At 44.5% G+C, this 14,738-nt stretch overlaps 1 protein-coding gene across 3 annotated transcripts in view; it reads left to right on the forward strand.

Moving 5' to 3' along the window:
* Nucleotides 1-14,738, forward strand: part of TACC1 (transforming acidic coiled-coil containing protein 1) — an 85,667-nt gene that overhangs the window by 16,347 nt on the left and 54,582 nt on the right. The gene's annotated exons all lie outside the window — the stretch shown is intronic.

The following is a 14,738-nucleotide window of genomic DNA, read 5'->3' on the forward strand; positions in this document are numbered from 1 at the left end:
TTAACGAGGCTCGGCCGACAAGAACAGGGAATACCTCTTACAGGTATCACGTGGTACCATTGTGAGGTAGGAACTGGTGATGCAGTGGGCTCCCAGGTCCTATCGAGGTAATTCAGAATATTTTGAATGAAAGGAAACAGTGAAATTCAGTCCACAAATACCATTTTGTGGAGGAAATATGGAATTTGCTGTTGATCAAAAAGCTTTTTTGTCTCTAGTTTGGAGGTTAGAGACACATTTCCTGTGTAGAGAGTGAGGGTCTGCAGTGTGGCTGGAGGACACACAGAGGCTGCCCCCACCCCCCAGAGTTTCTAATTCGTAGGTTCACTTTAAGGCAAAGGACTTAAACACTCCATTTCCCAAAGAAAGAAGGAAAGGAAGGGAGTCAGCCAATGGTTCAATAAATACATTAAAGGATGTTCAGACTTCCTTTAGCAATCAAATGTGTTCAAATAAAACCAACAATGGTGTGTCATTTCCACCTACTTGCCATAGTTTTAGATGCACTGAACTCAGTGTTGATTAAGGTTGAGGGAGAAGCTATCTCGTACACCGTCATTTAAAAAGGTAAATTAGTACAGCCTTTCTGGAGGGCAGTTTTGCTATATGTATCCAAATATTAAAATATGTTTGTTTTGACACTACAATCCCATTTCTAGACCCTTAAGAAATCATTGTGTGTGAAAAGATGCATGCGTAGGGTTATTCATCACAGTTTCACTTATAATGAGGAACAGTGAACCCCCTAAATGTCCCTCCATGGTGAACAAATGATGTAAATGTTGGTAGACACCGAAAGGCTTATAACTGCAAGTAAGCGAGAGAGCAGAACACTTGGGCTCTACGGGGTCAGGAAGGGCACTGGTTTCATATCCTGGTCCCCACTTCCTCCCCTGGGGAGCAGAACTCCTGCTGAAAACAGGAGAAGTAGGGATTAAGTCCTCACCTCTAGCAGAGGGTGGTATGCTATTTAAATCCCATTTGTGTAAAAACTGTCTGTCTGCCTATCTATCCATGCTCATAATTACATGCTTGTATATTTTTAAGAGGAGTATTTGGAAGTTTTTGTCTATTCAGTCATCAAATACTATCAGCAGACAGAGCAAGGTAGGCAAGGTGCTTTGTGTTCATGGAGCCACTTCTAGTCGGGAAGGACAGATAATAATTAGAAAAAATAGAAATAATTTGATGCCAGATGTAAAAAGTGCTTTGACAAAGATAAAAACAGGGTATATTGTTCACCAACATTTTTTTTTAAAGATTTATTTATTTATTTGAGAGAGCGAGAATGAGAGAGAGCACATGAGAGGGGGGAGGGTCAGAGGGAGAAGCAGACTCCCCGCCGAGCAGGGAGCCCGATGCGGGACTCGATCCCGGGACTCCAGGATCATGACCCGAGCCGAAGGCAGTCGCCCAACCAACTGAGCCACCCAGGCGCCCTGTTCACCAACATTTTAACGGTGGCTGTTTATCAAAAGCACAACTGTGGGTGAGTCTTCCCTTCGTCTTTGTTCTTTTCTGTGTCATCAAAAACTCACCTTTTTGGGCGCCTGGGTGGCTCAGTTGGTTAAGCGACTGCCTTCGGCTCAGGTCATGATCCTGGAGTCCCTGGATCGAGTTCCGCATCGGGCTCCCTGCTCAGTGGGGAGTCTGCTTCTCCCTCTGACCCTCCCCCCTCTCGTGCTCTCTCTATCTCATTCTCTCTCAAATAAATGAATAAAATCTTTAAAAAAAAAAAACCTCACCTTTTCAAAGATCATGATCCAGCAGGGCCCCCAGACAACTTGTGCCTTTTCTACTCCACCAACATTACCTGGACAGTTCTGCCCCCGACTCGCTTCCCTTTAGCTACACTTGCTCTGAAGCAGAGGCTCCTGTTCTCTCTGCCAGGATCCTGTCACCCCAACACTTCCCACATCCATTCCTCAGGCCTCAGCCTGTCCCCTTCCTTATTTATCTCCACTGACCACCGCCTCCCTTGGCCTTTGCCGTTGCCCCTGCGCTTTTCTGATAAAGCATACTCCACAGTTTGTAAGTTACATATTTATTTCTTTGCTTCCTAAACTCACTAATGTGCAAGCTTTGTGTGGACAAGAACTGGATTTGGTTTGTCAGTTGTAAAATCTGTGGAACGACTGAATGAAAGAATGAACATGTATATTATTTTCCCTTAAAGGTATTTAAAATACTTTTAAGACAAAGCACAATGTTTTTTTTGTAAAGAAATTCTTTGCTTTATAAAACAGTTCAAGTTGCTTTTTAGGATGAGGTGGTGGGCTCCAGGTTGGGCATGGAGCCTACTGAAAAAAATAAAAATAAAATGAGGCAAATGTTGGGGAGGGGTGGAGTTGTATCTCTATTATACATACCAGGTGTGTATAGCCAGTAGGGTTGGGGAGAAAGCCTAGAATTTATACTTCCTGCCAGAAAGGTGTAAGTCCTAGACATACAAACTTTGGTGCCTGACTGCACCTTGGGCAATCCCTAATGTCTCAGGGACTCATGTGATCATCTGAAAACAAGGATATTCAGCCCAGTGATCTTTGGTCCTTTCCATCTAAAAATTCCTGTGGTTCTGTGAGATCTCGGGTGGATGCTTAGGTTTGGAGTCACTGACTTATCATTTGTTCAGAAAATGATTTGAAGCAAACACATGCTACTCAGTAGTTGTCTATGCCTTGGCAAAAGGAAGTGGAAAATCCATACAGTATTACCACATCTTATATGATGAGGTACTGAGAAGGACAATAAGGATAACCTTACTTATGGCACTTCTATAAGATAATACAACAAAATAACTGACTGACTATGAGTCCGTATGAAAACAGTTTCTAAAAAAATATCTTATGGGTGAGAATTGGAAATAACACCAGGTGGTGTTAAAGGCAAAGAACAATAGTGATTAATTTTTTTATAGGATGTGGGTCAATTATGATTTTAGCCTTTGAATTGGCAAAATACTCATATTTATTATATAGTATTTCTGGATTTATCATATTATTTTCAAGAAATATTCGAGAAGAATTCAAGAAGAGAATATTCTCTCAAAGATTATATCCTTCATACAATATCCAAATCCATTCTGCCTGGAAGACTGAGTATTGACTCCCTCTTCCCTTCTGCTTTGTCGTCCACACGTGTCATCTTTAAAGACACCACTGCCTAATTTCCAGAAAGGCGGTATTACAGCTCAGGTCATTGCAGTTGGGGGAAGGGTGGGCTCAGTCCTGCTTTCAGGATGGTTAGACCACGTCATCCACGTGGCAGGCTTGAGTTTCACGGCTGGGCAATTTTCTGGCTTTAAGAAAAAGACACCACTGTGATATAAGATGCATTTTTTTTCAAGATTTTATTTATTTATTCATTAGAGACAGAGAGAGGCAGAGGGAGAAGCAGGCTCCCAAGGAGCAGGGAGCCCGATGCGGGACTCGATCCCAGGACCCTGAGATCATGACCTGAGCCGAAGGCAGACGCGTAACCATCTGAGCCACCCAGGCGCCCTAAGATGCATTTTTGAAAGAACCAAAATGTCGTCTTTCTCACAATGATGTGGAATGACATTTAAGGCAGGCTCTTCCCATATTGCCATCTAGGGGAATTGAAGATGCTAAAACACCCCAAAAGAAGTTGTATTGTGAAGGAAGCATGAGGCTGCTTATCACCAAGGGACTCGGCGGTGCCGCAGCATAAAGGTGGACTTTTAGTTCTCTCTTACGTAACAGTCCTCGGGTTTGTTGGTCTAGGGCAGCAGGCCGCTCTGCTCCCGAGGTCAGCCGGGTGTGACTCCATCCATCTGTTCTGCCATCTCCCAAGTGTGGTCCTCGTCCACACTGTAGAAGCTGGCCCAGCACCAGCCCACAACATGGGGCAAGCACAGCAGTTTTCTTTTTAAAAACATCACCCCCTAGGGGCGCCTGGGTGGCTCAGTCGTTAGGCATCTGCCTTCGGCTCAGGTCATGGTCCCAGGGTCCTGGGATCGAGCCCCACATCGGGTTCCCCGCTCAGTGGGAAGCCTGCTTATCCCTCTCCCACCTCTCTCGCCGTGTCTCTGTCCTAAATAAAAATAAAATCTTTAAAACAAAAACAAGAAAAAAAATGTCACCCCAAAGTCATACCTGCCACCTGGCTCACTTCCCCCAGGCCAGAACTAAGTCACAAGACCACGCCTGCCTGCAGAAAGGGCAGGGAAATGTGGCCTCTACTGGGTGGCCATGTGCCCCGTGGAAACTCAGGGGGCTCTTTTACCAGAAGAGATAAGGAAATAATGGCCAGGGGAGGACGTTAGACTCTGCTGTGGTGGTTGTGGAAGTCCAAAGAATAAGGGTGCAGAAGGCACATGATGCTAGAGAAGTGTTACAGGTTTTTTTTTTTTATCATCATTAAAATAGTATGTGTGTGTGTGTTTACACTTGTACAGAAGCAAAAGAACCATGAGTTATGCTTCACACTTTGTATAGGAGATAACTTTTGACTTTTTTTTTTAAGATTTTATTTATTTGACAGCGAGAGGGAACACAAGCAGGGGGAGTGGGAGAGGGAGAAGCAGGCTTCCCGCCGGGGCTCGATCCCAGGACCCTGGGATCATGACCTGAGCCGAAGGCAGACACTTAACGACTGAACCACCCAGGAGCCCCAACTTTTGACATTTTTTCAAGCTTCCAACAGTTAAAATTTTTCATTGCCTTTTGGAAGATAGAGGAGGGCAATGCGACGCCTTCCTTCAATATATCCATATTTTCACTCACCAAGTTGAGGCTTTGCTGGACACTCCAGAGCCACAAGGATCTCTTTTGCCCTCTGGGCAGAGTTGAATTTACCATGAAGCAAATGCAGCTTAAACTTCAGGACCCCTCACTTGGATAGGCCCCCTCCAGGGTCTCCAGAAGGGCCCTAGCATTGTATTCACAAGATCCTTTTGTAGTTTTCTTAGAGAGCTCCCCAGATTCTTAAGCTCCCTGCGGCACAGAACCAGGCCTCGGCAACATGTGCCATGCCTCCATCCGCCACTGAGCCCCACCACTGTTCCCACTTTTTCCCAGATGGGAAGAGGCTCCCACCTAGTATAGTAGTTCTCCTTTACCCACCAGAGATAAACCCCCAGTGGATGCCTAAACCACAGATAGTACCAAATCCTATATACACTATGTTTTTTCCTATACATACCTATGATTTGGTTTAATTTATTAGGTACAGTAAGAGATTAACAACAATAATTAACCATAAAATAGAACTATTATAACACCATACTGTAATGAAAGTTATTGAATGTGGTCTTTCTTTCAAAATGTCTTATTGTACTGCACTCATCCTTCTTCTTGTGATGATGTGAGATGGTAAAATGCCTACTTGATGAGAAGAAGCAAGGTGAATGAGGTCCACATTGGGACCCCCGCTTTAGGCTGCTCTTGACCTTCTGACAGTGTGTGAGGAGAATCATCAGCATCCAGACCCTGGTTGATTGCAGGGAACTGAAATTACAAAAGGGGACATAGCGACTAAGGGAGGACTCCTGGAGTCCGGGGTACCTCATCAACATGGTTTCTTGGAAGAAACCACTCTAAAAGGGAGGTACCCCAGAAGGAGAGCATCCCAAAGAGACATCAGAACTGATTTTTTTTGCCCCTTCCACATAAAGCTCACCTTTGATATCCTGGCCCAATTTTGTATGTCCTTGCTCATGTGTATCAGTAGGAAGTCCCTGGGAAAATCTTTTTGATGGCACCTTGGCTCCCCAGGCAAATGCCTCCTTGGAATGAGGGTGTCACTTAGATTAGACCACAGGCTACCCACTAGTACGCATGGCCCCACCATGCTGCATGTCATCCAAGCTTGCCCCTTCTTGTGTTGATCTCTGGCAGGTTTGGGTTCTCCGTGTAAGGGCCCTTTCGGTTAGAACTTCCCTATAACTGTTGGAGGAAGAGAACCTGTTGGTTCCACTTTCAGATTCAGAAATTAATTTTTAATCAGCCGAAAGCATTGTTTCTGGGGTGGAACTTGATGGTATATGGGGACAAGGTGGGGAGAGATGGTTGCAAATACACAACACATAATTTTGTGTATAATTTCAGAGTGGTCACAATCTTTGAAACCCCTCTTGCTAAGCCCCTACTCTACAAGTTGAAAATGTAGTCAACTTGACCTGTTTTGTTTAGAAAAGGCCATACTAATACCTTCCTCATAATAATACCCTCCAATACTGTGGGGCCAAAGGGTGCGGGTTAGAGGAGATAATTCACGTCAAGAGCGCTTAGCACAGTGTCTGATACATAGTATGTAGTTATAATTGCTCATTTCTGCTGGGGTTTTGATGATCTTTTTTTTTTAATTTAATTTTTAAAGATTTTATTTATTCATTTGAGACACAGAGATACAGAGAGAGAGCGAGCATGAGCAGCGGGGGAGGCAGAGGGAGAGGGAGAAGCAGGCTCCCCGCTAAGCCAGGAGCCCCACGTGGGGCTCGATCCCAGGACCCTGGAATCATGACCCGAGCCGAAGGCAGACGCTCAACCATCTGAGCCACCCAGGCGCCCCTGGGGTTTTGATGATCTTGACGATTTTCATGAGTTCCTTAGGTAATAACAATATTAGCTTTTGGTTGCTGTTATTTTCCCCAGCCTGTCGTTTGCCTTTTAATATGAAGGCAAACATTTATTAGCTTTATTCTTCTTATGTAGCCAAATCTGCAATCTTTATTTTGTGTGTGATTTCATTAATTACTGGAAAGATTGGACAGTCATCCTTCTGACAGAGCTTTGACAGATTCTGTTGCTTCTGGATTGTTTTCTCCCCCTGGCTTGATTCTTATTATTTAGCATTCTAATCCATCTGGATTTATCTTGGTATATGCTCTGGGGTAGAGGTTTAACTTAATCTTTTTCTCCATTGCCAACCACTTATTCCCCAACCACTTATTAAATAACCTTCCCCTCCCCACTGTATTATAACATCTTTTTTATCATATAATACATTCCTATGTTTTGTAAGTGTCTTTTTCTTGGCTTTCCATTCTGTTTCACAGAACAAGGATATGACTATTTTGGCATTAATGTGTCTTAATATCTTGTAGACCTAATCCCCTTCTCGACTCTCTCTTTTTTAAAGAATCTAAAATATGCTCACTTGTTTATTTTTCTAAATAAACTTTTGGAAAATATTGACAAATCCCAAGAAAAAAATCCTAGGAATTTGATTGAGATTGCATTAGATTTATTAATTAGTTGGGTAGTATTGCCATCTTTAAATATTTAGTTTTACCAACTTGAAACATTGTGATGTCTTTTCGCTTATTCAGCTAGTTTGTTAGCTGATATTTATTAGTGATGAAAATGAGCAATGTGTTAACATTTGTAGTTTTTTTTTTTTTTTTTTTTTTATTTGAGAGAGAGAGAGAATGAGAGACAGAGAGCATGAGAGGGAGGAGGGTCAGAGGGAGAAGCAGACTCCCTGCGGAGCAGGGAGCCCGATGCAGGACTCGATCCTGAGACTCCAGGATCATGACCTGAGCCGAAGGCAGTTGCTTAACCAACTGAGCCACCCAGGCGCCCCTTAACATTTGTAGTTTTAAAACAATTTTAACATACTTAAAAAGACAGGTTTCCCTTCTCCCCACTTTGTACTATAACAGAGCAGTAAAAGGACATATTTTCCTTCAATTTTCACACACATGTGGTTTCAGAACCCAAACACAGGAAGATTTAACAGTCACGAAGAATTACTGTCATGAAATCCCCCCCAACTGAGGATTTAAGTAGAGTGGGTGTCCCAGTTATTTTGGAAATCTTTTTGTGGTTTTATTCTTTCTCTGGGTGGACATTCCCCACCCCCCAAACCTCCCTCCTAACTGCTCCCCCCATCTCTGCTGTCCTTTCCAAATGCCATCCCAATCTATTATTTTCCAAGTTCTTAGTGACAATATTTCATAAATCGAAAATGGGGTCATGTATTTATAAATAGAATGGGTAGAATATTTGCTCTCAGGATGATCTCAGAAAACCTGGGTCATGTGATCAATGTTGCTTTAGTGTTCCAGGTGTATTATTAGGGAAATTTATTCTGGAGGTAGAATAGAGGAGAGGGAATAAAATGGCTGCAGGAGAAGGAGTATTATTCTATTTCAATTTCCTAAATTCTTTCATCCTCTTTAACTCAAGCCTTAGATTCTACCCACTGTCTAACCATGGTGAATGTCGATCTCTCAAATTTGGAGTAATAGTCTTATTACTTAAATTAAGTAATTCATAAACTTAAATTCATAAACAACTGAGAAAGGGTTTCAGATGGTTTTCTTGTCTGAGGCTTAACATGTAATGCTGCCTGATTCAGAGGGCCCACTTTTCTTAATGCCTAATCTCCTGAAAAGGAATATAAGTTCAACAGAAAAATACAAGGGCACCTGGGTGGCTCAGTCGGTTAAGCATCTGCCTTCAGCTCAGGTCATGGTCCCAGGGTCCTGGGATGGAGCCCGGAATCGTGCTCCCTGCTCAGCAGTGAGTCTGTTTCTCCCTACCGCCCCTCTGCCTGCTTGTGCGTTCTCTCTCTCTCTCTCAAATAAACAAAATCTTAAAATAAAAAATAGAAGAACACAAAATGTGCTAAATCAATAACAATAATTTTACAAGATTGTCTACCTGCTTAACAGGCTCTGTAATTGCAATAATGCTGTTTAGCTGGAAAAACCACCTATGTCTCCTGGAATGGAAAATATTTCTAAATTTAAAGATAGTTCACTGCTTTAATTGGATCTTTTGTGTTTATTTTTGGCTTGTTTTCAACTTTGGATTTGTGGTCGTTGGTGGGAAGAATTAGGGATAATATTGGGGTTATTTTCCTCACTTAGCATGAACAGACTGACCTATTTCTGTTTCTGTCCTTCGTACTCAACAACTATTTCTCTAATACTCCTACATCCCAGGGTAGAGTTAAAGTGAACTTTCTCATAATGTCAATAAACATACAGTCATGGTGTCTGATGGTGACGGGAGAGAACTTCACAGAACTGGCTCTTAAATGACACTAGTTCAGTGTAAACATCATAAAATAGATTTATTTTTTTTCCCACCTCCCACTGAAAGCTGACACAGTATAACTCCGCTATGTGGCAGTTCTGCTGTAAGTCTGATCTTAACCCAGGCTGAATGGCATACTTTCTGGGTAAGTCAAACTTTACTTTTGTGATATAGAACAAAATAAATCAGAGGGTCGACTTGACAAGAATTGTTCACCAGAGCAAAGCCCCGGACAAGGGTCTCTGAGAGGCCCTCGGTGGGGAGCTTGGCCAAGTCTTTAAAGGATGCAGTCTAGATCCCTTTTAATCTTTCTGGAGCTCTGAAAGAGTATTAACCATGGACATAAATCTGGCTCTTCTCTTTTTTTTTTTTTTTTTTAAAGATTTTATTTATTTATTTCAGAGAGAGAGAATGAGAGAGAGCACATGAGAGGGGGGAGGGGCAGAGGGAGAAGCAGACTCCCCGCCGAGCAGGGAGCCCGATGCGGGACTCGATCCAGGGACTCCAGGATCATGACCTGAGCCGAAGGCAGTCGCTTAACCAACTGAGCCACCCAGGCGCCCGCTATTCTGGCTCTTCTCTTAAAAAATTAGAAAGGAGGTTCTCTTTATGATACAATTTTCAGCGCAAATGCATTGTACAAATTCTGATTTGGGTGTGTTTGGGTAGTGGAGGGGAGACTGTAATTCTACAGGTGATTGTAGCCTATAGGTAAGAATCACATCTGATCTCACAAAGTTAAGACTGTAATGTTAACATATTTGAATAGGTCAGATGCCCTTATTGGCCATGTTGTCTTGTGCAGACATCGGCCTGTTGTTGCCTGGTTAGACTGAGGTTGGCCAGGAAAGCAGGCCTTCTGCTGGTGCGGGGTGGGGGGTGGGGGGCGGGCGGGGAGCTAGGTATTCTTAGCTGTGGCTTTCATGCCAGCTAAGCAGGAAGTGGGGACTGCAGCAGCACTCTATTGAGAGGAGTGTCTAGCTGACGGAATGGCAAGCTACCCAGTGGCCTCGAGGACATTCTGCTTTCTTCCAGTCTGATATAGCGCCAAAGGTACCAACAGACTAGCGTTCTAGATTCAGTCCCGGTGCCAGATAGCTGTATGACTTCAGACAGGTGGTTGCCCTTTCTGCTTCAGCTACCTCACCTGCAAACTGAGAATGAGAAGACCTGCCCCACTACTGAAGAGAATGATTATAAGGATTGGATGAATCTTTATTGATAATAAGGTACTGTTAAGTCATTATGTCTTAGGGACCTCCCAAGGCCGTTTAGCTTGGTAAGTGAGGAGAGAACATTCAGGGATCAGGGTGATGGAGTTACCAGCGCGGGGAATGCCCCATTGTGTCTTGGAAACCTCATCCCGTGAACAGATGGCTCTCAAAAAAGCAGGGTTGGGGGACTGGGAGACATTCTGCGGAGGTTCCACTGAGGCACGTCAACCGAGTTGCTGTTCTCCGGGCCAGTGCTTTTCCTACACGCTTCAGAGCTGCCCAGCCACTTCGGTGACATCATCCATCTGGCATGTAATCTTAGTTGAATTCCATGTATCTCTTGCTCACCAGATTCCTAAATTGTGAGAATACGGATACATTGACGGGCTTGTCTGCCTGCCCGCCTGACCTTTCGGTTTTCTCTGTGGCTGCTTCAGCCCCTATCCCCTCGTGCCATCCTGCCCCCACCCCTTGCCTCCTCCACTCCCACCATCTCAGAGCAGAAGCTTTCTCATCTTACTGGCTGTCGGAAACTTGGTTTCCTTAGCAGTCGGTTTTCCTGTTGTTCCCCTGTAAAAGTGTTCCCATCACACTTGGATTGCTTACAGCGCTGATGCTTTCCGAACAAGTGGAGTGAAAGCTAAGGACACAAATTCCAGTTCTGCTTCTTTACCCTCTGGGGCAGAGGCTGTCCGCTTTCTCTAGGTTGTTTGGGGCAGGGAAATGCGGTTCTCTGGGTCTCCCAATCTTGACTCCTTCTCTCCCATCCCCCAGGTTGCTACCAGAATGATCTTTCTAAATGGAAATGTTACTTACTTGCTCAAAGCCTGATGACTCCCCTCTGCCCATCCAGGTTCCCTGGGCCCCTGGACACACTGATGGCTTTGTTTTGGCCCAGCACCATGTTGGCCTCCACAAGGTTTAAAACAATTTAAATTAGTAAGAACATTAAAGATTGGAAGATGTCTTATAAAATCCACAGTTTGAGTTTCTCTTGGAAGGTTGTTAGATGGCAATGCTGGGCACCAGGAACTGGGCAGGGCTGCCTCTTAGCCACAGCAGGCTTCTCCAGATGGCACACCTCCTGCTACAGCCTCGTCACTCCCTTACGTTACCTGGGGAGGTTCTGGTGTTTGCTCCCCCCATTACAGCATCAAGTTCAACTTGAGGGCGCCTGGGTAGCTCAGTTGGTTAAGCGACTGCCTTCGGCTCAGGTCATGATCCTGGAGTCCCAGGATCGAGTCCCACGTCGGGCTCCCTGCTCAGCAGGGAGTCTGCCTCTCTCTCTGACCCTCCCCCCTCTCATGCTCTCTATCTCATTCTCTCTCTCAAATAAATAAATAAAATCTTTAAAAAAAAAAAGCTCAACTTGAGTTAAAATCAACTTTTTACCAGGTATATGGGATCCATACCAGTTAGGCCCCAACTACATCTGCCCCCAACTCCTGCCCCATCCCTACAGGCTTTTCTAGAATAGCTTTGCTATGAAATGGTTAGTTGTTTGCCTGTTTGAGTTTGCTTACCCTTTCATTTTATTTTATTTTGTTATTTTTTTTAACTGAAGAGAACCATCTTGCAGATCCCTCTGGAGCATCCATTACAGGCAAGGGTGTGCCTGGCTTGGCCACACCACAATTATGGGGTGTTTCAAGGAAGTTACATTTCAGATTTTCATGGCGTATTGATCCAAAGCGTCTGTGAAGGGCAAGAAGCAGAGGAGGGAAGAGAGCAGATGGGGTCCTTTCTGTGCTTTCGGTCATTTCCAAAACAAATACATTTCATTTGGCTACGTGGTCATGTGTTTGCAGACATTCTGCTCTGTGATGCTGAGGACATAGCAAAATGGTTTACCTTGGTTAGGATATCTGTTTTCAAACATTGCCCATTCTTTCCCAGAATTACAGGAAAATTGATATATCAGCCTCGTTACTTGAACTTCTAGACAATAAAATAAATTCAAGCTATTGAGTAATTATTTCCTTTATTGTTGTTCACATTAAGTCCAGGAGCTTGCCAAGGAGTGATGTTCAGAAACCTGGGCACTTGCTTCTCCAGTTTCAAGATATTGCTGCATAGGTTGGGTTTTATCTTACTGGGGCCATTACTTGCTCCAGGTTCCACTCTGTGCTGGTTCCCAAACTTGATTTCCCCAGGAGGAGTCAGGCTTTAGGAATTTATGTTATCCTAGCCAAACTCATAAGATCTATTACTAAACTAGAATATTCCTTTTCTTTTCATTTACTGAACACCTACTAAGTGTGTGGCCCTGTCCTAATGTCTGGAGAAACAAAAATAAATCACAAATATGATGTGGTCCCTACCATTTAGAAGCTTATGGTATAGAAGTGGGACAGATATGTAAGCAAATACATTATATATCATGTGCTAAGAGTAGGGTGACCTTATATCTTGGGGACATCCTAGTTTATGCCTGCTGTCTGGTATAACTACTAATAGTGCCGCCTTTCAAACCATCTAAGGGCCACAGTAAAGGTTTCTGTTAACGTTTGGGGTATAGAGATGGTAGATGGGGGAGAAATCAGCTGTTTTTCCAGAGTAGACTCTTGAGCTGGGTGATGAAGGAAGTTTGGGCAGTCAAGGTCAGGGAGCTCAATGTGTGGGTAAGGGGGAGGGGCACGTGCAAAACTGCAGGCAAAAGGGAAATTGTTCCGGAAGCAGCAGTCAGTCCAAGCTAGTCATTGTTTCCCAAATTTATCCTGTGAAAAAAATTCCCCAAGATACTTGGTAAAAATACAGATTGCCAGGTCCTGCTGGTAATCTGGATTGGTATTTTTAAAGAAGCACCCCAGATAATTCTGGGACATATTGAAAGTTCAGAACCAATTCTACTGATTATGGCAAGGAATACAAAGGGCTGGGAGTAAAGAGGAGCAGGAACAGCAAGACTAGAGCACAAGTCACCTATTAGTCAGGTGGGGGGACCCCAGGTGGGAAAACCCTCAGAGGTAGAACTAGTTGGAAGACATTTCCTGTAGACCTATGAAAAATGGACAGTGTGGGAACTATATGTCAGCTACAATGGGGATGCAGAGGAATGAAAAGATTAGAGAACTACTCGGGAGGAAGAATGAACAGGACCTAGGATATGCCGGTTACTGATTTACATAGGTAATATTTCCAGGCAATAAAACACTTGTGTGAAATCCAGAAACCTAGGGGACCTTACAACCTGAAGGTTTAAATGGTGAGCCATAAACCTAAAAAGACAAAGAATTGGATAACGTTGTGATGTATTTCATGTGGACGTTAAAAAAAAAAATGACTCCTGCTTACTTCCCATTGTTGTGATCTCCAGAACAGTCATGACAGTTGTGTTTATCTCTGGAAAGGAGCTGGATGAGTTCTAAAGCATCCTGACACACCCAACCCTTTTATCTAGAGTTCAGGCAAACCTCTGCCCTTCTGTTAGGGTAAGATTACTTGCCTTATTTTTGCTTCTGTTTTTGTTACTGAATGTGTGAGACAGTCATGACTCCTCAACAGTACCAACCCCCGTTCAGGGCAGATGGTCGGCCTGGTGCAGTTTCAGCATGACTTTGTTCCTAAATTCTGGAGCTGCCCTTTCTGTGAGAACCTGATGTCACCTCACAGATTCACCGCAACTCTGGGAAATTACAATAGGACAAGAAACGCCCTATCCAGGCCAGGAGATCGTGAAGCCTGGTGTTTGTGGTTTGTGGCAGCTGGCTTCCTTGGTGCACTGGAAATTCTGAGGCGAGCAATCCCTATATGGAAAATGAAGAAAATCCGAGGAGAGCTCTGCTATTTTCCTCTGCCTTCCAACATAAAGAGGGTTTTTATTTTGAAGGCTGCCTTCACCAGGCCTGTTGGCATACTTCTGAAGCAGCAAACGAAGTCGGAAAGCAGAGACTTAGAAGTTATGAAGAGAAAGCCTCAAAAAAGGAGAATGGGAAACCGATCAGGCTATAATTTCACGGGGTAATTTGGCACCCTTTACCAGAGACCTGGCCCCAGAGCGTCCACGAGTGCGGTTTGGGGAGGGACAAAATACAGTTCCAGTGCTTGGCTACTCTTGTAGTGTTGCTGAGGAATTTCCAAATCCTGGGAGTGACAGGGTCGGAGGTGAGCAGGCTGAAATCTTCCACGCTGTCAGTGTCAGGGAAGGGGGAGAAACACCAGGCAACAGCGACCTCAAAGTTTTTTTTTTTTAAATAAGGGGCTTCACTTCTGTGCGGTCCAATGTCACAACGCCATTAAGTCACAGTAGCAAGATGAGAAAATAAGAAGGGAAGGAGGAAAAGTCCAGCGTGCACGGACCCAGAAAATGGATCTTCCCTGCTCCTGCCGCTGACGGAGCTGTTGGGGGCGCCTGGGTGCTCTGCCCGCCGGAGTCGCAGCGGGGCAGCCCCCTTCCCGCAGTCCGGGCGCGACCAGAGTGGCGCCGCGGCGGGGGGATCGGGCGGGCGCGCCGAGGACTTCAAAGGCCCGGCGCTGCCGCCGCCCCCGCCCGCGCGCGCGAATAGTACGGTCCAAGGGG

The sequence above is a fragment of the Neomonachus schauinslandi genome, chromosome 2 (assembly GCF_002201575.2).
Source record: "Neomonachus schauinslandi chromosome 2, ASM220157v2, whole genome shotgun sequence".
NCBI classification, from domain to species: Eukaryota; Metazoa; Chordata; class Mammalia; order Carnivora; family Phocidae; genus Neomonachus; species Neomonachus schauinslandi.